Here is a 26,124-nt window from a genome sequence, read left to right as displayed (position 1 = left end):
TTGCGCCCTTCCAATTTAATGGCATTGTGCCTTCTGATAGTATTATATGGAACATAACTTTACCTCTGACTTTAATATTATTGCGGGAAGGTTATCTGGGCCTGCCGCACAAGTTAGCTTCAGTTCTCTTATTATAAACTCTACTTGCTTTTCATTAAACTCTGATGTAAAATCTTCAGATATTTCCTGCCACTTTAGGGGCTCTTGCTTTCCTCGGGGGACTCGTGCCCCATACAATTCCCTTTTGTATCCCTCCCAGGCTGCTTATGGCAAAGGTAAATACCCAGGCAAAAACAACAAATGGCTGGCAGAAAATATGGTGTAAGGTGATGAAGCATACACAAGAAAAAAGTAATAAGAGTAACCACATATTATGATAACATAGAAAATGTAATTAATTATATTGATACAAATTGATATAGACATGTACATCATACAGAAATTTTATTTTAAAATAAGTAAAAAAATGAAACAATTATCCAATCATGACAATATATAATGTTCGGGGAGAGAAAAAAGATTTTTTCAAAGCATTGATGATTCCCAGAACTCATAAAAGTGCTGTTGACTGTCGACGCGTTTCGACACATACAATGTGTCTTCATCAGGACAATTTCATCATGATTCTAAAATTTGAAAGTATATTATATTAGGTTACTTAATCTTGTGTTTTAATGATAAACATTTATAGTAGTTTGCAATCATTCTACATAACTTTTTGCCAGATAGCTGATATAACACTAATACACCGCTAGATTAGGACAAGTAACACAAATTATTTTTACCAAGAGAGAAAAAAAATATTGACAATCATTTCTCAGGAGAAAGCATATTATGTACAATAAAACAATATATACAACACAGTACAAAGGAATTATACAATGTAAAATGGAAAATATTTTTTGTACATAATGAAACAGTATTTAATCACAGTTGAAGTTAAAGAAGAAGATAAAAGAGATAAATAGGTCTTAGTGCCATGGTACTTTATATAGGATGTGAGAGGGGAGGGGGTGGGGGGGGGGGAACGGGGGAGGATGGGGGGGAGGGGGTTTGCGGGGCGAAGGGTTCTGGAGTTTCTTTGATCTCGGATTCACCCTAATCTTTTTATGTACTGTAGCTTCCTATCTTTGCCTCAAAATAAAAAAATTTAGACCAGAACTAATCTTGTTCTACATATGTTATATACGGTAACAATTTCCTTATTTCTATAGATTTATACTAAATTGCCAGCAAGTCTTAAACTCAAAAGTTTCTATTTTTTATGAAACTTCTTAATTAATTAATGTAACTTCCTCTGAAATTTCTAAACTGGAGGCATATTGAATCTCACCTTTAGGAGGTTTCATAAATGATTCGCTTTTCTGAATATAAAGTAATAAAACACGGTCTCCTCCAGCGTAAGCAGGATTTCTATTTTAAAAACTGTTGCAATATTAGTAAAGGTATTTAAATTACTTATTTGTCTTTTCATTCTAATCCTATTTTGATGGATAATGATAATAATTCTCACGTCACCTTTGATATTTCGAGGCCTTTGGTCTGATATTCAAATATATGTAACTTTATTGGTGGCGCGCATCCAATTTCGTAAAACCAGTCTAAAGAGAAATGTATACAGAACGATATTGCATGTGGGTATCCACAAAGAAGAATGACGATTAAACATGTAACCGTTCTTAAATTCAATAGTCTTACCTTTTAAAAGAAAAAGCTATTCAAAAAGACGATAGGCCATCATTTCAGTTTGGATAGGTGTGCTTGAAACGATCCTGTCACCGTCAAGTAGGCAGTAATGTTTCCTGATACGTTAATTTGCTGACAATATTAAAACAAACATTTAGCGGCGTGATATTGAGTTAAGGTATTCTGGATTATTACTATTTCTTTGTGAGGTCTTACCTAACAAATTGTACTGATATATACGATCCGTTTGTGAACCGCTAGGAGATTTCTGATTAAATCACAGCGGTGCATCAATTTCATTCGAGTCGTCTAACAGGTGTTTCTGATAAGCAAATGCTGCCAATAAAGATAGTATGCGAGTATTACTGAATCATTTCTAGTTAAATAGTTTACAACACTATTCAGCCTTTATCTTGTAAACGACTAACATTTTAACTAATATATGTACGAAAGTTAAAAACTTTATCGACAGCGACTTTATAAAAAACGGCTATACAGTGTTGCACTGTTTTACGGGCTAGCATAACATCTCGACCGCATTCATTTTCGTGCACCCAAAAGGCGGAATGTGCCAAGTCTAACTCCGATAGTCTTTTGAGGACAGACATGAGTTTATAACTCGCATATATATGAAAGCGTGGACTCTATTAAAGAAACGTCTTTGCAATATGGTGACATCTTGCAGGCTAACGTGGCATTTCGACCACATTTACTTTTATATGCTTAAAACGGAAAAGTGCCAGAACTCTAAGCATTCTAAGATGACAGGCGAGATTGGCTGCCTCACTGACAACGGATTTCATTTCTCCATCTGTTGGACCAGACGCTGCCTTTACCATTTTCCAGAACTGTCTTAGATTTTTATCTTCAATTGCTTCTAACAGGTTTGACCAGCATTTCTCTTTATATGACCTTTTTGCATCACTTACTATTTTTTTAAATTCTACTTTCAGTTTGTTTATACGTTTACTTCTCTCTTGGGTGAAATCCTTTGTTTGCCTTCTTTGTGCTGCCCGTATCTCCCTTTTTTTTCTATTGGAACTAAACAGAGAACCATTTTACTTGACTGACCGGGGGGTTTTGTATTATTCTTTTTATTCTTTTTTAATTCTATTCTTAGGCACTGAACCACTTGAGCTATCTTCTCTACAAACCATTTCAAGTTCCTTCTCTCTAAATCTTCTGTTTCAACTTTAATTTGCAGTGCCTTCAGTTTTTCCTGGTATTCCTCAGTGAGTCGTGTCGTTACACGCTTGGGGTACTCGACATCCTGTGGGATCACTTTGTCTCTAGGCATATTTCTTCCCCTAAATATCATTAAGTGAAGTGGATTGTGGTCACTAAATTCTTTTTGGACTATCTTGAATTTCCGTATTAGAGGGAAATTTCAAGCTGGCATAAACATATAGTCAATTGGACAATTCTGTAAACCTATTTTAAAGGTCTTCCCTGCTGGGCAATCTGTCTTCATTCTGCCATTCAGACATAGGTGTCCCCTACCTCCTAGAAAGTTTACTAATTCCATCTCCTGTTTCGAGGACTCACATGCTGGAAAGCTAGCGTGGTTTATTCCATATACATCAAGTAATTCTCTAATCCAGAAGTCTGCCTTTTTTGGGTTTAGCTTGTGCTTAAAATCCCCCATAATTATCAGTACGTCTGATGCATATTTTTCTAATAACAGGTCAACATCCTCTTTAAAATATCCCATCTCACTCTCATATTCTGCTGCATTATTTCATTGATATATAAACATTTATCACAGTCAACATTTTATTTCTCGCATCCATGGTCAATAATTCTAGTCTACAAGCATGTAACCATTTACATTTCGTTTTTAACGATGTTACTTCTCTCAATACTTTTGTTGAGACTAGAATCATTAACCCCCCGATGGGTGACATCTTTTTCTCGTGGCCGGACGGCTCAATTGTAGATATCCCTCGATGATTGGGGTTTCGTCGCATGTCCAAGTCTCTTGTAGGCAGGCAATTTCCACTTTGTTTACTGCTTCCTTTATATATTCTTGCTTTAACTCATTGTCTAAGCCATTTACATTCCACGTTACGAGCCTTAGACATTGCGACACCCCCCCATCCTATTCTACCTCACTTAAGCCACCCTCTTCAGCCCCTTCCTCCATATATCTCTCGTTGGGGTCTCCCACATAGCTTCTACTTAGGAAATGATGCCTCAGGGGGTAATTGGAGTCTGTGTTATTTATCACTATATTCACCCAGCTACAGTCTTCTTCGTTGTCTCTTACTAACTTCACCTGTCTTCTCCCTAGACCTGTGTGGCAATTTAAAAAAGTACTGCCTGAGATGACTTTTACTTCCCTCTCTGGTATTACCCTTATTCCCACTTGGGTTATCTCACTGGTAGCTTTTAGAACTGCCATTTTTACAAGGTTCGAGTGAAGTGACACTTTTGTTATTTCCTTACCCTTTTTATTTTCAACAAAGCCTACCTGCCTCAGATCTTTTGTACTAATCCCACTCAGGCTGCTGCATTTGGCGAATGCGGTCAGAATCTGCTTCCTATTTAGGGGGTTCATTTTTCTTACCATCTTTCCCCTTTGCACAGCCTGTATCTGTTCCAGGTATACCCATTTATTGTTATCCACCTCAAATAATTTCTTGGGAGTTTCATGTTTTAACTGACTACCCTTTGGTCTCCCTGGGGCCATCCCTTTACTTTCCCCTCCTGCAGGTTTGGGGTCTTAGTTATTTTAAGCTCCGATTGCGAGGGTCCAATCGGTACATAGGTCGGAGCCAATGCATTTTGGCCTGACTGTGCCTCCCCCTCCAGTTTCTTCCCTTTTCTCTTTGTTGATATGTTTGGGACCCGCTTCTTGTCTACCCTATTTCTAGTGGGTGCCACTACATACACACCAAGCCTTTTTATCAACATTGGGCGTCTGGCGATATATACATTATCTAATTCCTCAACAGATTCATTCACTATACTTTGTTCTATGTGCTGAAGGGAAGCTACTTGTTTTACCACGTTTGCCTCTGCAGATTCATTCTCTACACTTTCTTCTATAGGCTGGGGGGTAACTACTGGTCTTAACATATTTGGCATTTGGCTCTTAATCCCCACCAATTCCTCTTCAATATTTTTTAGAAACAGTTTCTGATCTTTCAACACTCCATTATTTGACAATGTTACTTCTAGAATTCCTTGTAATGTCTTCTGTAACATCAATATTAGATCCATCAACGAGGAAGAGGGCGTTACAGAGAGGACCAAGTCCTGTGGGTTATCCCTTTCTGAATTGGCTAGACTTCCAGTTCTTATAGCGTCCTGCTCTATTTGGTTTTTTTGGCCATTTAGATGCTGCAGATCTTGATCTTGATCTGGCGCACCTCTCCAGACAAAGCTCCGGCTCTGACTTTTATTTCCTTTTTGCCCTTCATTTTTTGAGGATTGCAGTGAACACATTTTTGGCGATGATGAAAGACGAGGTGCTGCTATTTGAAGATTTTGACTCAAAAGGGTGAGGTTTATCAGTATTGGGTCCTCCTCTATTTCTTCTTCGGGATATTCTCCCATTTCTTTCCTTAACTGATTCTCCTCTACTACCCCCGTGTTTTCTCTGACCTCCGCGCCATTCTCCTCCTCATCTTCCTCGTAATCCAAATTTATTGCCGGCTCTGTAGATTTGTAGTGTTTCCCTACAAAGTCCTTTATAGACTTGGAGACTGCTGTGTTATCTTTCCGCTTCAAAGTACAATCCCTTTTGGCTTGCGTGATGTTTTTAATTGCCCTTTTTACTTTTCTTTTCTTGCGTCGCCCCTTGCTGCTGTCTATGGCGGAGGCCTTGCTACTGTCTATGGCGGAGGCCTGGCTTTCCTGGCTCTCTTCCAATGACACTGAGCCCTCCATTAACTCACTCCCCTCTGTGCTTTCATCTTTGCGCAGTTTTTGCTTTCTTTTCGGGGCCATCTATTTGGTTTGTAGTGTACTTATCTCTGATGCATGTCTCAGATGCTGCTTTAATTAGTTTCCCAGCTCAAAATTAACTTGTAAATTGCTAGCTCTTTCACTTACCTCTGTTGTGCCTTGTGTCCACCAGCCTGCCTTGCCACACTTGTTGTCCTCTCCCAGGTGGCCTTCCTGTTTTCCCTGTGTTCCGGGCAATTAATCTTCTACTTATGGTTATGAGCCCAGATTTCGTAGCGTGAATGGCACCTTCCTTCCTTGGATTCTGGCTCCTGACTCTTCGAATACTGTCACGCCTTCCCAAACTGTACCTGGCCCCCCCACCGGCTGCAGGACCACTATCAAGCATGCCTTTAGTGCCTTAGATGAATCCTGGTAATGCTGGTGGGTACTATCGATGCCTGTGAGAGCTCACCAACTACTCTTTCTTCGCGAGGCGAAGGGGCGGCTGGGGGGAGGCTGGGTCGCACGAAAGCCACGTATCTAATCGTCCCACTGCTTATACGAGGCTCTGGTTCCCCCCCCCCCCCCCCGGCGGGTCGCACGCCGCTTCTCGTGCTGTTTGTTTTTCGGCCGGCATCTGGCGTTCACACGCCGTTTACACGTTGTAGATCGGTGTAGAGAGCTGTGGATCGGCTCTGCACTCGACTGCTCTGGCTGCGGCTCCATCGTCGGCAAGGCAAGGCTAGGCACCAACAGAGAGTAATATAGATTCTCAGACAATGATTGCATGAGGTTGCCATCTGTGTCAATTATGGACAGAAGAAGGTGTGTCTCTTTAAGCTCATTGAAGGTCTGAGTGTGTTAAAAATTACTATTGTAGGTACTTATTACATTGTCAGTGATGGTAGGCATCAGTGCAAAGTGTTTTTTATTTTAAGTCCCAGGATAAATTTAAATAGATCAATTTTGGATCTGCACGGGCCCCCTGACTCATGGGGGTTGAAACTGAGGCCTTTGCTTAAAAGAGAAATCATATTGTTGGTGACTGGAGTGCATGAAAGGTTTACCACTTGGACTTCTTCTTTATCAATTTTTGTTTCTTCCTGTCTTCTGATCTCAGTTTCTTTTTGTATTAATCCTTTTCCAGCTCTTTTCCCTCTCCGGGTTTGTTGTCTCCTGTAACCTACCGCTGTTGGGTTCTGTTTTCGCATCTGATTGTCTGTACTCCCCTCAAAAAATTGGATCCTGTTGCTTTGGGATTGGACTGGCCTTGGTTCTCTGATTCGCTGACACTTGTAAGTATTGTGTTTAAAGTTGATGAACTGGAGGAGACAGAAGCTGTCTCTACTTTATCACGGTTTGTCTTGGGAGGGTTTTGTACTAATCGGTCGTACTTACGGGCGAATGTAAACACTCGACCCTCTTTGTAATCTGCCTCGTCTCACTTCAATTGTTTTGTTTTTCTTTCTTTGATGTAATTTTGATGTTTTGCAGATAGTGTAATTCTTCTCAGAGGAATATGATCTAAAAGAAGCCACAATCTCTTTTCCTAGGTTGGTGATTTCTATTTGTAGCTTGGTCACTTTACGTTCGGCGTTTTCTATTTCTATGTGGATTAGAGTATTAGGGTTCATAGTCAGAGTTTCTTCCTTTTTGCCCAGGAGGTCGTCATCAAGGTCATCGAATGTCGGAAATATTTGCGAGCGGAGTCCCCTGGGAACTCTGTTCAGCCTTAGGTATTGCTTCAAGGTTGCGCTGTCCCACCAATGTGAGTTTTCTGTTTTTTTCAATCTTTCCAGCTTAATTAACTTCTCTTTAAGTCCTTCCTTACGTTGTGTGTTGCTACCAGTGGCTGTACTGACCAATGAAATGCCTTTTGCTAAATTATCAAAAAGTTCTGAAGCAACCTTATCCCTATCCATATTAAAACTAACTGAATATCAAATCTCAGAAAATGGATGAAACAGTGCGGCTTGTCTCCTTCCCAGTATAAGAATTGGCTTGGTAGTTTGGTTTGCCCTGTTCCCATCATGCACTGGGACAGGAACAGACTAATTTGCATGTAGCCAGGTTCTGAGCTGGGATGGTGCAGTGAGCTAAAAAACGGTGATGGATCAAGCTCTGATCTCTTGACTGGGTAGGAGTATTCTGCATCATTCAGAAACTCTGTCCATCACCTTTCCCAAAATCGATTTTATCCACACTAAGTGTGGGAGGGTATACTCAGACGTGAGTCCAACATACAGAGTGCAGGAGAAGAGGTTAGATGAGCTTCCTTCCTTGAGTATGTAACACTATTTTTCATAAGTGAGATGGTGCATTTTAGTCTCAAAGGCAGCAATTTCCTCGAATAGAAAATTGCTAGCACCAGGATCTAAAGCAGGTTTTAGTAGAGTTTGAGTCAGTCCGTCTTTTATTAACTATCATGACCAACATAATGTGATCCATATTACTTCCTTCTTGACAGAAATTATATTCAGGCACAGGATCCTACTATAAAGTAGTGAGGACATTCCGATGCCATTAGTATCTTTTTAATGCCTAAAAGAATGATTGGGAGTTTTACTTACCACATAAATTGGTAAAATGATGCAGTATGCAAGAAGACTTCCTTTTTTTTTTTTTGCTTCAGTCTCGGCAATTCAGAGAAACTCTGCTGTGAAACACTGCCACTGCTGGTCATTCAGTATAATCTGAAGATGGAAAAGTCCACTGTTAGTACATTTAGTATAAGCAATACAAAAAGTTTATTTTTTTATAAAGGGTAACCAGATCAATACTATGGAGTCTGTTTTATTGTGAATATCAACAGCTCAATAAACAAATCAAATCTCAATTTGTGTTTATAACCTCTCATACTTCTCTGCATTCCCTTGCCTCATTTGCTAACACTCTCTAAACAATTGTAGCACGTACATTGGGATATAAATCTTTTTGCCAGCCAAGTGGCAGCGCACCCTTCTCACTTCCTTTGTTTTAGGATATGGTACACCAGTAGCAATTAAGCCAGCTGGTAAGTTGAGAGAGGAAGGGTTATGCTACAGTTATCAGGAATAATAGAAACTATGATTAGTATCATTTGCATCTTCTCTTTAGCCAAATCCTACCAGTTCAGCAACGGTGAAGTTGAGACTCTTATGCTCAAACTTCCGTTCATACAAATGTGTAAGTATAAATAAAGTCCTAATTTCTTTCTTCTTACCATCTCATCTATTCGTTGGGCATCCTGTCTACCCCTGCAACTCATCTCATTACCAAGATAAATGTATCCTACTCCTTGTTAGGCAACAGAGTGGCTCTCATGTCAGACAACATCTTTCTTTACCTTCATGATGCCAACTGCTATCCAACAGAGTGGCCCTCTAGTCAGAAAACATCTTTCTTTAGCTTTATGATGTCAGACTGCTAGGCAACAGAATGACACCTCATGTCAGACAATTTCTTGCTTTAGCTTTATGATGTCAGACACCCCTGGACCAATGTCCTTGTGGAAGCTAACCACACAGGTGGATGAGATATCAGAAGTTATGCAGTAGTTTACTATCTGTACTCATGGCTACCAGCCACGTAGGAGAGGGAATGGTAAAGGAATCTGAACCAGTCAAAGCACTGTGTCCTTTTTGAAAGTGGGATTGAGGTACAAAGACAGATTAACCTTAACAACAATCCATCTTGAGTATCAGAGTCCAACATACAGAGTGCAGGAGAAGAGGTTAGATGAGCTTCCTTCCTTGAGTATGTAACACTATTTTTCATAAGTGAGATTGTGCATTTCAGTCTCAAAGGCAGCAATTTCCTTGAATAGAAAATTGCTAGCACCAGCATGTAAAGCAGGTTTTAGTAGAGTTTGAGTCAGTCAGTCTTTTATTAACTATCATGACCAACATAATGTGATCCATATTACTTCCATCTTGACAGAAATTATATTCAGGCACAGGCGCCCACTATAAAGTAGTGAGGACATTCCGATGCTATTAATATCTTTTTAATGCCTAAAAGAATGATTGGGAGTTTTACTTACCACATAAATTGGTAAAATGATGCAGTATGCCAGAAGACTCCCTTTTTTTTTTGCTTCAGTCTCGGCAATTCAGAGAAACTCTGCTGTGAAACACTGCCACTGCTGGTCATTCAGTATAATCTGCAGATGGAAAAGTCCACTGTTAGTACATTTAGTATAAGCAATACAAGAATTTAGATTTTTATAAAGGGTAACCAGATCAATACTATGGAGTCTGTTTTATTGTGAAAATCAACAGCTCAATAAACAAATCAAATCTCAATTTGTGTTTATAACCTCTCATACTTCTCTGCATTCCCTTGCCTCATTTGCTAACACTCTCTAAACAATTGTAGCACGTACATTGGGATATAAATCTTTTTGCCAGCCAAGTGGCAGCGCACCCTTCTCACTTCCTTTGTTTTAGGATATGGTACACCAGTAGCAATTAAGCCAGCTGGTAAGTTGAGAGAGGAAGCGTTATGCTACAGTTAACAGGAATAATAGAAACTATGAATAGCATCATTTGCATCTTCTCTTTAGCCAAATCCTACCAGTTCAGCAACGGTGAAGTTGAGACACTTATGCTCAAACGTCCGTTCATACAAATGTGTAAGTATAAATAAAGGCCTAATTTCTTTCTTCTTAACATCTCATCTTTTCGTTGGGCATCCTGTCTACCCTGCAACTAATCTCATTACCAAGATAAATGTATCCTACTCCTTGTTAGGCAACAGAGTGGCTCTCATGTCAGACAACATCTTCCTTTACCTTCATGATGCCAGCTGCTATCCAACATGATGTCAGAATGCTAGGCAGCAGAATGGCACCTCATGTCAGACAATTTCTTGCTTTAGCTTTATGATGTCAGACACTCCTGGACCAATTGTCCTTGTGGAAGCGAACAACACAGGAGGATGAGATATCAGAAGTTATGCAGTAGTTTACTATCTGTACTCATGGCTACCAGCCACGTAGGAGAGGGAATGGTAAAGGAATCTGAACCAGTCAAAGCACTGTGTCCTTTTTGAAAGTGGGATTGAGGTACAAAGACAGATTAACCTTAACAACAATCCATCTTGAGTATCAGAGTCCAACATACAGAGTGCAGGAGAAGAGGTTAGATGAGCTTCCTTCCTTGAGTATGTAACACTATTTTTCATAAGTGAGATGGTGCATTTCAGTCTCAAAGGCAGCAATTTCCTTGAATAGAAAATTGCTAGTACCAGCATGTAAAGCAGGTTTTAGTAGAGTTTGAGTCAGTCAGTCTTTTATTAACTATCATGACCAACATAATGTGATCCATATTACTTCCATCTTGACAGAAATTATATTCAGGCACAGGCGCCCACTATAAAGTAGTGAGGACATTCCGATGCTATTAATATCTTTTTAATGCCTAAAAGAATGATTGGGAGTTTTACTTACCACATAAATTGGTAAAATGATGCAGTATGCCAGAAGACTCCCTTTTTTTTTTGCTTCAGTCTCGGCAATTCAGAGAAACTCTGCTGTGAAACACTGCCACTGCTGGTCATTCAGTATAATCTGCAGATGGAAAAGTCCACTGTTAGTACATTTAGTATAAGCAATACAAGAATTTAGATTTTTATAAAGGGTAACCAGATCAATACTATGGAGTCTGTTTTATTGTGAAAATCAACAGCTCAATAAACAAATCAAATCTCAATTTGTGTTTATAACCTCTCATACTTCTCTGCATTCCCTTGCCTCATTTGCTAACACTCTCTAAACAATTGTAGCACGTACATTGGGATATAAATCTTTTTGCCAGCCAAGTGGCAGCGCACCCTTCTCACTTCCTTTGTTTTAGGATATGGTACACCAGTAGCAATTAAGCCAGCTGGTAAGTTGAGAGAGGAAGGGTTATGCTACAGTTATCAGGAATAATAGAAACTATGATTAGTATCATTTGCATCTTCTCTTTAGCCAAATCCTACCAGTTCAGCAACGGTGAAGTTGAGACTCTTATGCTCAAACTTCCGTTCATACAAATGTGTAAGTATAAATAAAGTCCTAATTTCTTTCTTCTTACCATCTCATCTATTCGTTGGGCATCCTGTCTACCCCTGCAACTCATCTCATTACCAAGATAAATGTATCCTACTCCTTGTTAGGCAACAGAGTGGCTCTCATGTCAGACAACATCTTCCTTTACCTTCATGATGCCAACTGCTATCCAACAGAGTGGCCCTCTAGTCAGAAAACATATTTCTTTAGCTTTATGATGTCAGACTGCTAGGCAACAGAATGACACCTCATGTCAGACAATTTCTTGCTTTAGCTTTATGATGTCAGACACCCCTGGACCAATGTCCTTGTGGAAGCTAACCACACAAGAGGATGAGATATCGGAAGTTATGCAGTAGTTTACTATCTGTACTCATGGCTACCAGCCACGTAGGAGAGGGAATGGTAAAGGAATCTGAACCAGTCAAAGCACTGTGTCCTTTTTGAAAGTGGGATTGAGGTACAAAGACAGATTAACCTTAACAACAATCCATCTTGAGTATCAGAGTCCAACATACAGAGTGCAGGAGAAGAGGTTAGATGAGCTTCCTTCCTTGAGTATGTAACACTATTTTTCATAAGTGAGATTGTGCATTTCAGTCTCAAAGGCAGCAATTTCCTTGAATAGAAAATTGCTAGCACCAGCATGTAAAGCAGGTTTTAGTAGAGTTTGAGTCAGTCAGTCTTTTATTAACTATCATGACCAACATAATGTGATCCATATTACTTCCATCTTGACAGAAATTATATTCAGACACAGGCGCCCACTATAAAGTAGTGAGGACATTCCGATGCTATTAATATCTTTTTAATGCCTAAAAGAATGATTGGGAGTTTTACTTACCACATAAATTGGTAAAATGATGCAGTATGCCAGAAGACTCCCTTTTTTTTTTGCTTCTGTCTCGGCAATTCAGAGAAACTCTGCTGTGAAACACTGCCACTGCTGGTCATTCAGTATAATCTGCAGATGGAAAAGTCCACTGTTAGTACATTTAGTATAAGCAATACAAAAATTTGTATTTTTATAAAGGGTAACCAGATCAATACTATGGAGTCTGTTTTATTGTGAAAATCAACAGCTCAATAAACAAATCAAATCTCAATTTGTGTTTATAACCTCTCATACTTCTCTGCATTCCCTTGCCTCATTTGCTAACACTCTCTAAACAATTGTAGCACGTACATTGGGATATAAATCTTTTTGCCAGCCACCCTTCTCACTTTCTTTGTTTTAGGATATGGTACACCAGTACACCAGTAGCAATTAAGCCAGCTGATAAGTTGAGAGAGGAAGGGTTATGCTAAACTTAACGGGAATAATAGAAACTATGAATAGCATCATTTCCATCTTCTCTTTAGCCAAATCCTATCAGTTCAGCAACGGTGAATTTGAGACTGCAAATGTGTATGTCTAAATAAAGTCTTAATTTCTTTCTTCTTAACATCTCATCTTTTCGTTGGGCATCCTGTCTACCATGCAACTCATCTCATTACCAAGATAAATGTATCCTACTCCTTGTTAGGCACAAGGAGTAGGCCTGTTCCTTCCTATAGCGCCATGAAGCCTCTGGGCGTACGAGCGCTTAACAAATATCAAATAACATTAACATTAACATTAACATTAACATTACCAAGATAAATGTATCCTACTCCTTGTTAGGCAACTGAGTGGTTCTTGAGTCAGACAACATCTTCCTTAACATTCAAGATGTCAGCTGCTGCTCAACAGAGTGGCCCTCTAGACAGAAAACAGATCAATTCGATGGCGTCTATATTATTGTGAAAATCAATAGCACGTTAGAAAATCAAACCTCAATTTGCGTTTTTAACCTACTATACTACTCTGAATCCCATGCCTCCTTTTCTAACACTCTCTAATCAAATGTAGCATGTACATTAGGATATAGATAGAGATCTTTTTGCCAGCCAAAGTGGCAGCATACCCATCGCACTTCATTAATTTTAGGATATGGTATACCAGTAGCAATTAAGCCAGCTGATAAGTTGAGCGAGGAAGGGTTATGCTACAGTTAACGGGAATAATAAAAGCCATGAATAGCATGTTCACCATCATCATTTTTGGCAATTCCTACCTGTTCAGCAATAGTGAAGTTGAGATTCTTATGCTCAAACTAATTTCTTTATTCTAACCATGTTAGTTTTCAGTTGGGCATCCTGTCTACCCTACTACTTATCTCATGTCAGACAACATCTTGCTTTAGCTTTATGATGTCAGCTTGCAAGGCAAAAGATTGGCCCTCATGTCAGACAAAATCTTGCTTTAGCTTTATGATGTCAGAGCGCCTCTGGTCCAATTGTCCTGTGGAAGCGGACCACACAGGAGGATGAGATATCAGAAGTTATGTAGTAGGTTACCATCTGTATTCCTGACTGCAAGGCAAGCAGGAGGGGTAATGATAAAGGACTCTGAACCACTCCAAGTACTGGGGCCTTTTTGAAAGTGGGACGGGGATACAAAAACAGAGATTATCCTAACTAACAATCCATCTTACGTATCAGAGTCCCACATATTGAGTGAAGGGGAAGACGTTAAATGAGCTTCCTTCTGTGAGAAGGAAACAATATTGTTCTAAAGTGAGATAGTGCATTTCAGCCACAAAGGCAGCAATTTCCTTGAATGGAACATTGCTAGCATTGGGATCTAAATCAGGCTTTAGTAGCCTTGGAAGCAGTCAACCTTTTATTAACTATCATGATCAACACAATGTGATCCATATTGCTTCTATCTTGACAGAAATTATATTCAAGCACAGGCCTCCACTGGAAGGTACTGAGGACATTCAAATGCTGTGAAAGTCTTTTTAATGCCTTAAGGAATGATTGTGAGATTTACTTACCGTATAAATTGGTCAAATGATGCTATATGCCGGAAGACTGCCTTTTTTTCTTCATTCACGGCAATGCAGAGAAATTCTGTTGTGAAACATTGCCACTGATGGTCATTCAGTATAATCTGCAGATGGAAAAGTCCACTGTTAGCATATTTAGTATAAACAGTACAAAAATCCTTGATTTTTACAAAGGGTAAACAGATCAATTCTATGGAGTCTGTATTATTGTGAAAATCAACTGCACGTTAGAAAATCAAATCTCAATTTGTGTTTTTAACCTCACATACTACTCTGAATCCCATGCCTCATTTGCTAACACTCTTAAAAAAATGTAGCATGTACATTAGGACATAGATAAAGAGATATTTTTGCCAGCCAAGTGGCAGCGTACCCATCTCACTTCATTACTTTTAGGGTATGGTACACCAGTAGCAATTAAGCCAGCTGATCAGTTGAGCGAGGAAGAGTTATGCTACAGTTAAAGGGAATAATAAAAGCTATGAATAGCATGTTCACCATCATCATTTTAGGCAATTCCTACTGGTTCAGCAATAGTGAAGTTGAGACTCTTATGCTCAAACTTACCTTCATACAAATTTAGAAGTCTCAAAAAATGCCCTAATTTATTCAATCTTACCATTTTAGTTTTCATTTGGGCAGCCTGTCTATCCTACTACTTATTTCATTACCAAGATAAATGTATCCTGCTGCTTGCTAGGCAACAGAGTGGCCCTCACATCAGACAACATCTTGCTTTAGCTTTTTGATGTCAGCTTTCTAGGCAACCGATTGGCCCTCATGTCACACTAAATCTTGCTTTAGCTTTATGATGTCAGAGAGCCTCAGGTCCAATGTCCTTGTGGAAGCGGACCGCACAGGAGGATGGAATATAAGAAGTTATGTAGCAGGTTACTATCTGAATTCATGACTGCAAGGCAAGCAGGAGGAGGAATGGTAAAGGACTCTGAACCACTTCAAGCACTGGGCCTTTTTGAAAGTGGGACGGAGAGACAAACACAGAGATTATCCTTACCCACAATCCAGCTTAAGTATCTGAGTCCAACATACAGAGTGCAGGGGAAGACATTAAATGAGCTTCCTTCCGTGAGAATGTAACACTATCATTCTAAAGTTAGATAATGCATTTCAGCTGCAAAGGCAGCAATTTCCTTGCATGGGCCATTGCTAGCATTGGGATCTAAATCAGGCTTTAGTAGCCTTGGAGACAGTCAGTCTTTTATTAACTATCATGATCAACACATTGTGAGCCATATTACTTCCATCTTGACAGAAATTATATAGAAGCACAGGCCCCCACTGGAAGGTAGTGAGGAAATTCAGATGCTGTGAAAGTCTTTTTAATACCTAAAGGAATGATTGTGAGATTTCCTTACCATATAAATTGGTCAAATGATGCTGTATGCCGGAAGAATGCCTTTTAATTTTTTTCTTCAGGCTCGGCTATGCAGAGACATTCTGTTGCGAAACTCTGCCACTCTGGGGATGTATGATGCGACATTGCAAACGTTTTCATCGCAAACATTCACATTGCCGTCTTTACATCGCACACATATTCACAACGCATGCTGACACAACGCAACCCATTACTTTGCTCCACCATTGAAATGCATATAAAACACAATCACTACGCACACAAACACCCCGCATGCTTTAACATCATATTTTTTTTCCGAAATAACAAATATGCGACGTGAAAAGCAAGTATGTGGTTTAATACAGCGCTTTTACTATTTTGTAGTGTTTGCACCGGTTAACGTTGTGTGGGTAAAAATGTCGACTCACTAGTACCAGTGTAACACAGACTCATAGCTACTGATAGGCGCCTGTTACTGCAAGGGCAGGGGCAATTGCGGTGCGTCAACAAGTGCAGCAGCGGCTTAGCAAGTACTGAACCACTAGAGGGACGACCTGTTTTTTGTAAAATCTGCAAATTATGCACAATGTGATGCAAAAATGTAAAGAGTTGTAAGTTCCTAATTAGCCGAAAAACCCAGCAGAATCAGATAAGTCCCGCAGCAACATTAAAAATGAAAATTAAATTATTCCAGACTGCCACACCAGCCATCTTTCACCCCCTGCTGCTGCTGTCCTGGGCGAGCACAGCGGTGCATTCAGGTTATGGGAAATGTGCACGCGTAGGGCATCTTTCCATCAAGCCGATTCCTATTCCATAACCATGGATATTCCACTTTGTAGATGTCCTTCCACATTCCTGCTCCATTAGTGCAAGTGTTATTTTGTTTATGGATATCAACAAAGTTCTATCTTTTTGCCTCTTACAAACCTTCTAGGAGGCCCCCAGTGCACGTCCCATCCCTGGAGGCCTGCACTGCACCTCCCATCCCCTGGAGGTCCCCACTGCATCTCCCCCCAGGACATCACTGCATCCCAGAGGTCCCCACTGTACCTCTAATCCCCTAGAGGCCCCCACTGCATCCTCCCCCAAGGCCCCCAGTGTACCTCCCATCCCCTGGAGGCCCCCACTGCACCTCCCATCCTCTGGAGGGCCCCAAAGCATTGCAACCCTCGAGGCCCCCACTGCATCCCCAAGAGGCCCCCCCCCACTGCACCTCCCATCCCCCTGAGGCCCCCACTGCACCTCCCGTCCCCTGGAGGCCCCGACTGCACCTCCCATCCCCTGGAGACCCTCACTGCATCCCCCCAAGGCCCCCAATGCATGCCCCCAAGGCCCCCACTGTACCTCTAATCCCCTGGAGGCCCCACTGCACCTCCCCCGAGGACCCCACTGCACCCCCCGAGGCCCCCACTGCACCTCCCATCTCCTGGAGGCTCCCATTGCATCTCCTCATGAGGCCCCCCTGCATCCCCCGAGGCCCCCCTGCATCTTCCCAAGGCCCCCACTGCATCCCCCAGGGCCCCCAATGCATCCCCCCAAGGCCCCCACTGCACCTCCTATCCCTTGGAGGCCCCCACTGCATCCCCAGAGGCACCCACTTCACCCCCCTAGGACCCCACTGCACCTCCCATCCCCTGGAGGCCCCCACTGTACCTCCCATCCCCTGGAGGCCCCCACTGCACCTCCCATCCCCTGGAGGCCCCCACTGCACCTCCCATCCCCTGGAGGCCCCCACTGCATCTCCCAACCCCTGCTCCCATCTCTTTCAAAAACTAACAACCATGTAGCGCCTGCCTCCGATTTGATAGCTCACTCACCACAATGATATTTATTCTGTTAAAGCGGTTTTGAGACCTGCCCACATTCTCCATCTGCAGTGTACAGCTGGAACTGGTGATAAGAACCCATCCTGAGAATCTTGATATTGTCCCTACAGTTTTCTATAAGGATGAATGAGTGAATGTGCCTGCCATTAATTTTCTTGAGACTCAGCCCTGAACCTCCATAGTGTGGCAGAACAGAGCATCCTCCTTTGAAGTGAAGTCTCTTCTAGCGACCCCCGAACCGACCTTTAACCCAAAAGCACACATTCCAAAACAATTACAGCACATGAGTTTTAAAAGCACACTTTCCACAACAATTATAGCACTGCCCCCCGAGGCCCCCACTGCACCTCCCATCCCCTGGAGGTCCTCACTGCATCTCCCCCTCCTGCTCCCATCACTTTCAAAAACTAACAACCAAGTAGCGCGTGCCTCCGATTGGATAACTCACTCACCACAATGATGTTTTTTCTGTTAAAGCAGTTTTGGGACCAGCCCGCATTATCCTTCTGCAGTGTACAGCTGAAACTGATGACAAGAACCCATCCTGAGAATCCTGATATTGTCCCTACAGTTTTCTATAAGGATGAATGAGTGAAAATGCCTGGCATTAATGTTCTTGAGACTCCGCCCTGAATCTCCATAGTGTGGCAGAACAGAGCATCCTCCTTTGAAGTAAAGTCTCTTCTAATCACCCCTGACCCAACCCTTAACCCGAAAGCAGACGTTCCACAACAATTACAGCACATGCGTTTTAAAAGCACACGTTCTACAACAATGACAGCACATGCGTTTTAAAAGCATGCTTTGTAAAAGCCTGTGCGATGTAAGGAGCTGCGTAGATAAGGCACGTGTCGTAGCGTTGCTTGCATAGTAAGGCTTGCGATGCAAATGCATGCGATGTAACACGTGCGTTGTGAAGGGTGTTCACCCACTGCTGGTCATTCAGTATAATCTGCAGATGGAAAAGTCCACTGTTAGCACATTTAAAATAAGCAGTACAAAAAAATCTTGATTTTGTTAAAGCGTAAACAGATCAATTCTATGTAGTCTGTATTATTGTGAAAATCAACAGCACAATAAAAAATCAAATCTCAATTTGTGATTTTAACCTCCCATACTTGTCTGAATCCCATGCCTCATTTGTTAACACTCTCTAAACAACTGTAGCATGTACATTAGGACATAAATAAAGAGATCTTTTTGCCAGCCAATTGGCAGCGTACCCATCTCACTTCATTAGGTTTAGGATATGGTACACCAGTAGCAATTAACCCCTTGGATGCGTCGGATGGCCGGAGCCGTCCGATGTCACGGTGGGCGTGTGCGGAGAAGGGCCGTGGGCCGTCGTAACCACACCCACCTTTTATTTTGCACGCACCGCAGCGGAATTTCCGCCGCTGTAAAAGGGTTAAGCCAGCTGATAAGTTGAGAGAGGAAGGGTTATGCTACAATTAATGGGAATAATAAAAGCTATGAATAGCATGTTCACCATCATCATTTTAGGCAATTCCTACCAGTTCAGCAATAGTGAAGTTGAGATTCTTATGCTCAAACTTACCTTCATACAATTTTAGAAGTCTCAAAAAATGCCCTACTTTTTTTATTCTTACCATGTTAGTTTTCAGTTGGGCATCCTGTCTACCCTACTACTTATCTAATGTCTGACAACATCTTGCTTTAGCTTTATGATGTCAGCTTGATAGGCAACAAATTGGCCCTCATGTCAGACAACATCTTGCTTTAGCTTGATGATGACAGAGAGCCTCAGGTCAAATTGTCCTTGTGGAAGCTGACCACACAGGATGAGATATCAGAAGTTATTCAGTAGGTTACTATCTATATTCATGACTGCAAGGCAAGCAGGAGGAGGAATGGTAAAGGACTCTGAACCACTCCAAGCACTGGGGCCTTTTTGAAAGTGGGACAGAGATACAAAAACAGAGATTATCCTCACCAACAATCCATCTTAAGTATCAGAGTCCAACATACAGAGTGCAGGGGAAGACGCTAAATGAGCTTCCTTCCGTGAGAAGGAAACAATATTGTTCTAAAGAGAGATAGTGCATTTCAGCCGCAAAGGCAGCAATTTCCATGAATGGAACATTGCTAGCATCGGGATCTAAATCAGGCTTTAGTAGCATTGGAAGCAGTCTGTCTTTTAGTAACAATAATGATCAACACAATGTGACACATATTACTTCCATCTTGACAGAAATGACATTCAAGCACAGGCCCCCACTGGAAGGTAGTGAGGACATTCAGATGCTGTGAAAGTCTTTTTAATGCCTGAAGGAATGATTGTGAGATATATTTACCATATAAATTGGTCAAATGATGCTGCATGCCGGAAGACTGCTTTTCAGTCTCTGCTATGCAGAGACATTCTGCTGTGAAACTCTGCCACTGCTGGGGATGTATGATGCGACATCGCAAACGTTTTCATCGCAAACATTCACATTGCCGTCTTTACATCGCACACACATTCACAACGCACGCTGACACAACGCAACCCTTTACTTTGCTCCGCCATTGAAATGCATACAAAACACAATCACTATGCACACAAACACCCCGCATGCTTTAACATCGTATTTTATTCAGAAATAACAACAACGTGAAAAGCAAGTATGCGGTTTAATACAGCGCTTTTACTATTTTGTAGTTTTTACAAAGTTAACCTTGTGTGGGTAAAAATGTCGATTCGCTAGTACCAGTTTTAACACCGACTCACAGCAACTGATAGGCGCCTGTTACTGCGAGGGCAGAGGCCATTGCGGTGCGTCAACAAGTGCAGCAGCAGCTTAGCAACTACTGATCCACTTGAGGGACGACCTGTTTCATGTAAAATCTGCAAATTATGCACAACGTGCTGCAAAAATGTAAAGAGTTGTAAGTTCCTAATTAGCCAAAAAACATGGCAGAATGTGATAAGTCCCGCAGCAATGCTAAAAATAAAAACTAAATTATTCCGGACTGCCACACCAGCCATCTTTTACCCCCTGCTGCTGCTGTCCCAGGCTAGAACTGCGGTGCATTCAGTTTATGGGAAATGTGCACGCGATGGGCATCTTTCCATCAAGCCGATTCCTATTCCCAAACCATTGTAGATGTGCTTCCCCATTCCTCGTCCATTAGTGCAAGGGTTATTTTGTTTATGGATATCAACAAAGTTCCATCTTTTTGACTCTTACAAACCTTTCAGGAGGCCCCCAGTGCACCTCCCATCCCTTGGAGGCCCGCAATGCATCTCCCATTCCCTGGAGGGCCCCACTGTATCTCACCCCAGGCCCCCACTGCACCTCCCCCCAAGAGCCCCACTGCACCTCCCCCCCCAAGGCCCTCACTGCACCTCCCATCCCCTGGAGGCCCCACTGCATCTCCCCCTACTGCACCCTCCCCCAAGGCCCCCAGTGCACCTCATCCCCTGGAGGCCAACACTGCACCTCGAATTCCCTTTGGGCCCCCACTTCACCTCCCTTCCCCTGGAGGCCCCCACTGCACCTCCCCCCAGGCCCTCACTGCATCCGCCCGAGACTCCCACTGCATTCCCCCTGGGGCCCCCACTACACCTCCCATCGCCTGGAGGCCACCACTGCATCTCCCCCCGAGGCCCCCAATGCATTCCTACCCCAGAGGCCCCCACTGCATCCCCCAGAGGCCAACAAAGCATCCTGAGGCCCCCCACTGCACCTCCCAACCCCTGGAGGTGGCCCCCACTGCACCTCCCCTAGGCCCCCACTGTATCTGCCCCAAGACCCCCACTGCATTCCTCCCCCCCGAGGCCCCAACTACAACTCCCATCCCCTGGATGCCCCCACTGCATCTCCCCCCCGAGGCCCCAATGCATTCCCACCCCAGAGGCCCCCACTGCATCCCCCAGAGGCCCCCAATGTATCCCCCTGAGGCCCCCACTGTACCTCTCATCCCCTGGAGGCCCCCACTTCACCCCTCCTAGGCCCCCACTGCACCTCCGATCCCCCCCTAGGCCCCCACTGCACCTCCCATCCCCGTTAGGCCCCTACCGCACCTACTATGCCCCCTAGGCCACCACCGCACCTCCCATCCCCTGGAGGCCCCCACTGCACCTCCCCTCGAGGCCCCCAGTGCACCTCCCAACCCCTGGAGGCCCCCACTGCACCTCGAATTCCCTAGAGGGCCCCACTGCACCTCCCATCCCCTGGAGGCCCCCACTGCATCTCCCCCGAGGCCCCCACTACATCCTCACCGAGGCCCCCACTGTACCTCTAGTCACCTGGAGGCCCTCACTGCATCTCCCCTCGAGGACCCCACTGCATCCCCCCTGAGACCCCCACTGCATCCCCCCCCGAGGCCCCCACTGCAATCCCCCCCCCCTGAGACCCCCACTGCATCCTCCCACTGCATCCCCCCTGAGGCCCCCACTGTAACTCCCATCCCCTGGAGGCCCCCACTGCATCCCCCCCGAGGTGCCCACTGCATCCCCGCTGAGGCGCCCACTGCAACTTCCATGCCCTGGAGGCCCCCACTGCATCCCCCCGAGGACCTCACTGCATCCCCCCGAGGACCTCACTGCATCCCCCCTGAGGCCCCCACTGCATCTCCCACCCCTGCTCCCATCACTTTCAAAAACTAACAACCATGTAGCGCCTGCCTCCGATTTGATAGCTCACTCACCACAATGATATTTATTCTGTTAAAGCGGTTTTGGGACCAGCCCACATTCGCCATCTGCAGTGTACATCTGAAACTGGTGACAAGAACCCATCCTGAGTATCCTGATATTGTCCCTACAGTTTTCTATAAGGATGAATGAGTGAATGTGCCTGGCATTAATTTTCTTGAGACTCAGCCCTGAATCTCCGTACTGTGGCAGAACAGAGCATCCTCCTTTGAAGTGAAGTCTCTTCTAGCGACCCCCGACCCGACCCTTAACCCAAAAGCACACATTCCGCAACAATTACAGCACATGAGTTATAAAAGCACATGTTCAACAATTACAGCACTGCCCCTCCCAGAGGCTCCCACTGCACCTCCCACCCCCTGGAGTTCCCCACTGCATCTCGCCTTCCTGCTCCCATCACGTTCAAAAAATAACAACCATGTAGCACCTGCCTCAGATTGGATAGCTCACTCACCACAATGATGTTTATTCTGATAAAGCAGTTTTGGGACCTGCCCGCATTATCCTTCTGCAGTGTACAGCTGAAACTGGTGACGAGAACCCACCCTGAGAATCCTGATATTGTCCCTACAGTTTTCTATAAGGATGAATGAGTGAATGTGCCTGCCATTAATTTTCTTGAGAGACAGCCCTGAATCTCCGTAGTGTGGAAGAACAGAGCATCCTCCTTTGAAGTGAAGTCTCTTCAAATCATCCCTGACCCAACCCTTAACCCGACATTAGACGTACCACAACAATGACAGCACATGCCTTTTAAAAGCACACGTTCTACAACAATTACAGTGTAGGAGAGTAGGGTCTGCTATCCTATGGTCACCCCAATTTTTGCTTTTTGCTTCACTGGTTTTTGAATTAATGTGGCTGTGGGCCTGCTAATCAGACCCACAGCCTGCTGTTCTCTCTCTAAATTACTATCCATGTACTATAGGTACATCACCAATTTGGTACTGGACACCTTATCAGTCCCTGTACCATGCACTATAGGTGCCCAAGGCATAGGTGCATCCAAGGCCTACAAGGGGCTGCAGCATATCTTTTGCCACCCCTGGCTGACCATTCAAATCGACACAACTGGCTGATCACTCAGCTGGGGCAAGGTGGTGTAATCACCCCTTGCTTAGATATAGTATACCTGTATCTAACCCTATATCTGGACACATATATACCTATCAGTCACTCTTATGGCAGTCCTTAACAATCCTGGAGGCAGAGTGCTTGATTTTATGTGAGATGGTGCTCTAGCATGAGCTGAGCCTGTCTGCAGAGGTCGGAACCATTTCCTTACTGCTGTTCCAGGATATTGCCATACCATATACTCTTAAGTGCATTATAATCCTCGCGGTTATTGCTAACTTTGGTTTGGCCTTATCAAAACATGTTGTGTAGGGTGTCATACACTTTGGAATACTACCCCCTCGCCAGTTCCAGCGACGGGGGTAGCATTCCACCCTTCTAGAGGGAGAAGACATGTTACTTTTCTTAAAACGCGGTTAATCCTAACCAGAGCCTCAGCATCACAAAATGGATGCTGCTGCCCCGACACAAGTCTGACCTTCTGCTGCTGACCGAAACTTGGCAGAAGAGGCCTGGACAAAAGGTTTCCTGTCACAGGGAGGTGCTAGACCACCCCAGACAGGAGATAGTGGATTGGAGTTGAAAGAAACTAGACACTGCCTGGGGCACACAAGGTGTCCCATGCAAAATCCAGTCAAACCGGTTCTGGGGCACTCAAGCCCCAGCTCTGGCGTGAAACTGGACAATGGGAAAGGGGTATAACCACCCCCTTCCTGGGTCCCACCATTGGAGGGACCTAGCAGGTAATCCAGCCCCTTGATTTGGAATAAAGGTAGGAGCTGTGCCAATGCACATCAGATTATCCTGACTGAAACTTATGAAACGAAACTCTGGACCCTTCGACATCCCACTCAACGTGGAAGACTGAAGAATCTCCCTTGTGGTCAAGGAGTGACCACCCTGTGCAAGCAGGCACCATCCAGCGTGTCAAGGTTTGCTTTGTTGCAGTTCCCGCCAGAACTCGAGCGACAAGACCCAGCTTTCCTGCCTTCCAACAGCCCGATCCACAGTCCCAGCGAATTGGAGACCTGTGGACATGACCTGAAGCGTGGGGCCTGCCATCTTGAAAAGACCACGAAGTGCTGACCGTGCAGCTCCCCAGGCTCCCTCGAAGCTGTGCATTGGGGTTTGAAAAGCCCCAGCCTGAGCAGCTTTTGCACCGAAGCTCTCCCCTCCACACTCACCGAGTGCTGCGTGGGGCCCTTTTGCATTTTCCTGCTCAATGCGTTGGTCCAGTCACTTGCCCGTTGGCTAGCGGCCCCAATACTGACGAACCTTTGAATTTACACTGCTAGTCTGGTTGCCCCAGACTGGCCCTCGCTCCCATGAGAAGGAGCAACCTCTCTGACCTTTCAGGTCCGAGTAAGAAGCGATCTTTGAATCCTGCATTGGTTGCCTTTGCCAAGGCTTGTTAACTCTGATCCGGAAGCCGATACCGCCGACAGCGAGAGCCTTTGTGGGACAGCTCGTGATCCACTCCTGGACATCCTCGGTGCCCCAGAGTCCATCTGATTGCGCCAGACATTGCCTGGTTCCACCCTGGTCACAGCTGAGTGAACCAGACTCTTTCCCCTCTGCTTTCAGGTACTCTACATCTTCGATCCACCCTTGGATCACACCGGACTCCTCTCTTCTGGACGCCTGCAGCATCTTCATTTCCAGGCACCATCGAACTGCGCGACTAAACTCGACACACTTTGGCACCTATGCACCCGCTTCCTGTGGGTGAGGTAACTCATGAACGCCAGTGCTCCTGTATTGGTATACACCTCTAGTGTCTAAGTCTAAAAGTTTGGTAATTCTAGTCCAGTCGGAAGACTCCTAAAACTGTAACTCGATAACTTTTACGCACCATTGACTTTGCATTGGTGCATGCCTGTGCTTTTAGCGCTGCACCCAAGTCCCGCGGACTTTTCCCAACTTCATCACTGCTAGTCCCGAATAGTCCCAGTGATTCCCAAGGCCCCAGGCCTTACCACTGTTCGATTAGTGATACTTATACCACTTTTTTAATATATGGTTTGAGTGGCCACCGGCCTCATCCATAATTGTGCAACTTTCATATGTTTTACTGTGCTTTTGTTTAAACGCTTGTGCTTCTAGACTCATAAAGAGTATAGAGGATTATTCTATTAATAAATACATATATTTTTATAATATATAACTTGTGTGGTGTCCTTTCATTTGATATTACAGGATTGTATTTGGTAAAACAGATGGCTTCACATGCCCTCTTGAGTTTAGCCTGAAGGCTGCTTAGTCCATGCTACCCCTAGGATAGCTTGTCTATAAGGTTGACTTACAACCACCACCATAAGGGATTGTTTGGACTGATACAAGGTGCCCCAGAATTGGGGACATCATATATCAGGCCAACTTCTCACACTTACTTATTAGAACTCCGATGACACCGGTTCTTTTGGATATTAATCTAAAACGTACAGATAATCTTGCTGCGTTACGCCCACTTATGTATTGGATAAGAATTTGGAGAACAGAAGAGCTTATTCACTACAGACTGGGACTACAAGAGATAATGCCCTTTGGCATCCAGAAAAACATCTTATGGTTTAAAACACATTGCCTCTTGGTTTAAAAGAATAGGACTGTTAAACTACTGGGAAAAACCTCAAGAGTTAACAGAAACCTGTAAAAAAATAGCAAAACATTCATTTTGGAATTATTTAAGTAACATACTGCTACAAGATTCCAAAAAAGGTTCG

The 26,124-nt window shown here is 43.6% G+C and overlaps 1 long non-coding RNA gene across 1 annotated transcript; it reads right to left on the bottom strand.

Annotated features, from left to right (window-relative positions):
- Positions 1–519: 519 nt before the first annotated feature.
- On the bottom strand, positions 520–9,719 carry LOC147705739 (uncharacterized). Its single transcript, XR_015297320.1, has 3 exons — positions 9,599–9,719; positions 8,148–8,270; positions 520–626 (listed from the first exon to the last, which is right to left on the bottom strand). It is a non-coding gene; the product is annotated as an uncharacterized LOC147705739 (long non-coding RNA).
- Between the last annotated feature and the right edge of the window lie 16,405 nt (positions 9,720–26,124).

This window comes from Lissotriton vulgaris, chromosome 7 (genome assembly GCF_964263255.1).
Source record: "Lissotriton vulgaris chromosome 7, aLisVul1.2, whole genome shotgun sequence".
Lineage (NCBI taxonomy): Eukaryota > Metazoa > Chordata > Amphibia > Caudata > Salamandridae > Lissotriton > Lissotriton vulgaris.
Note: the sequence above shows the minus strand (reverse complement) of the source record. Positions and strands in the feature narration are given on the sequence as shown.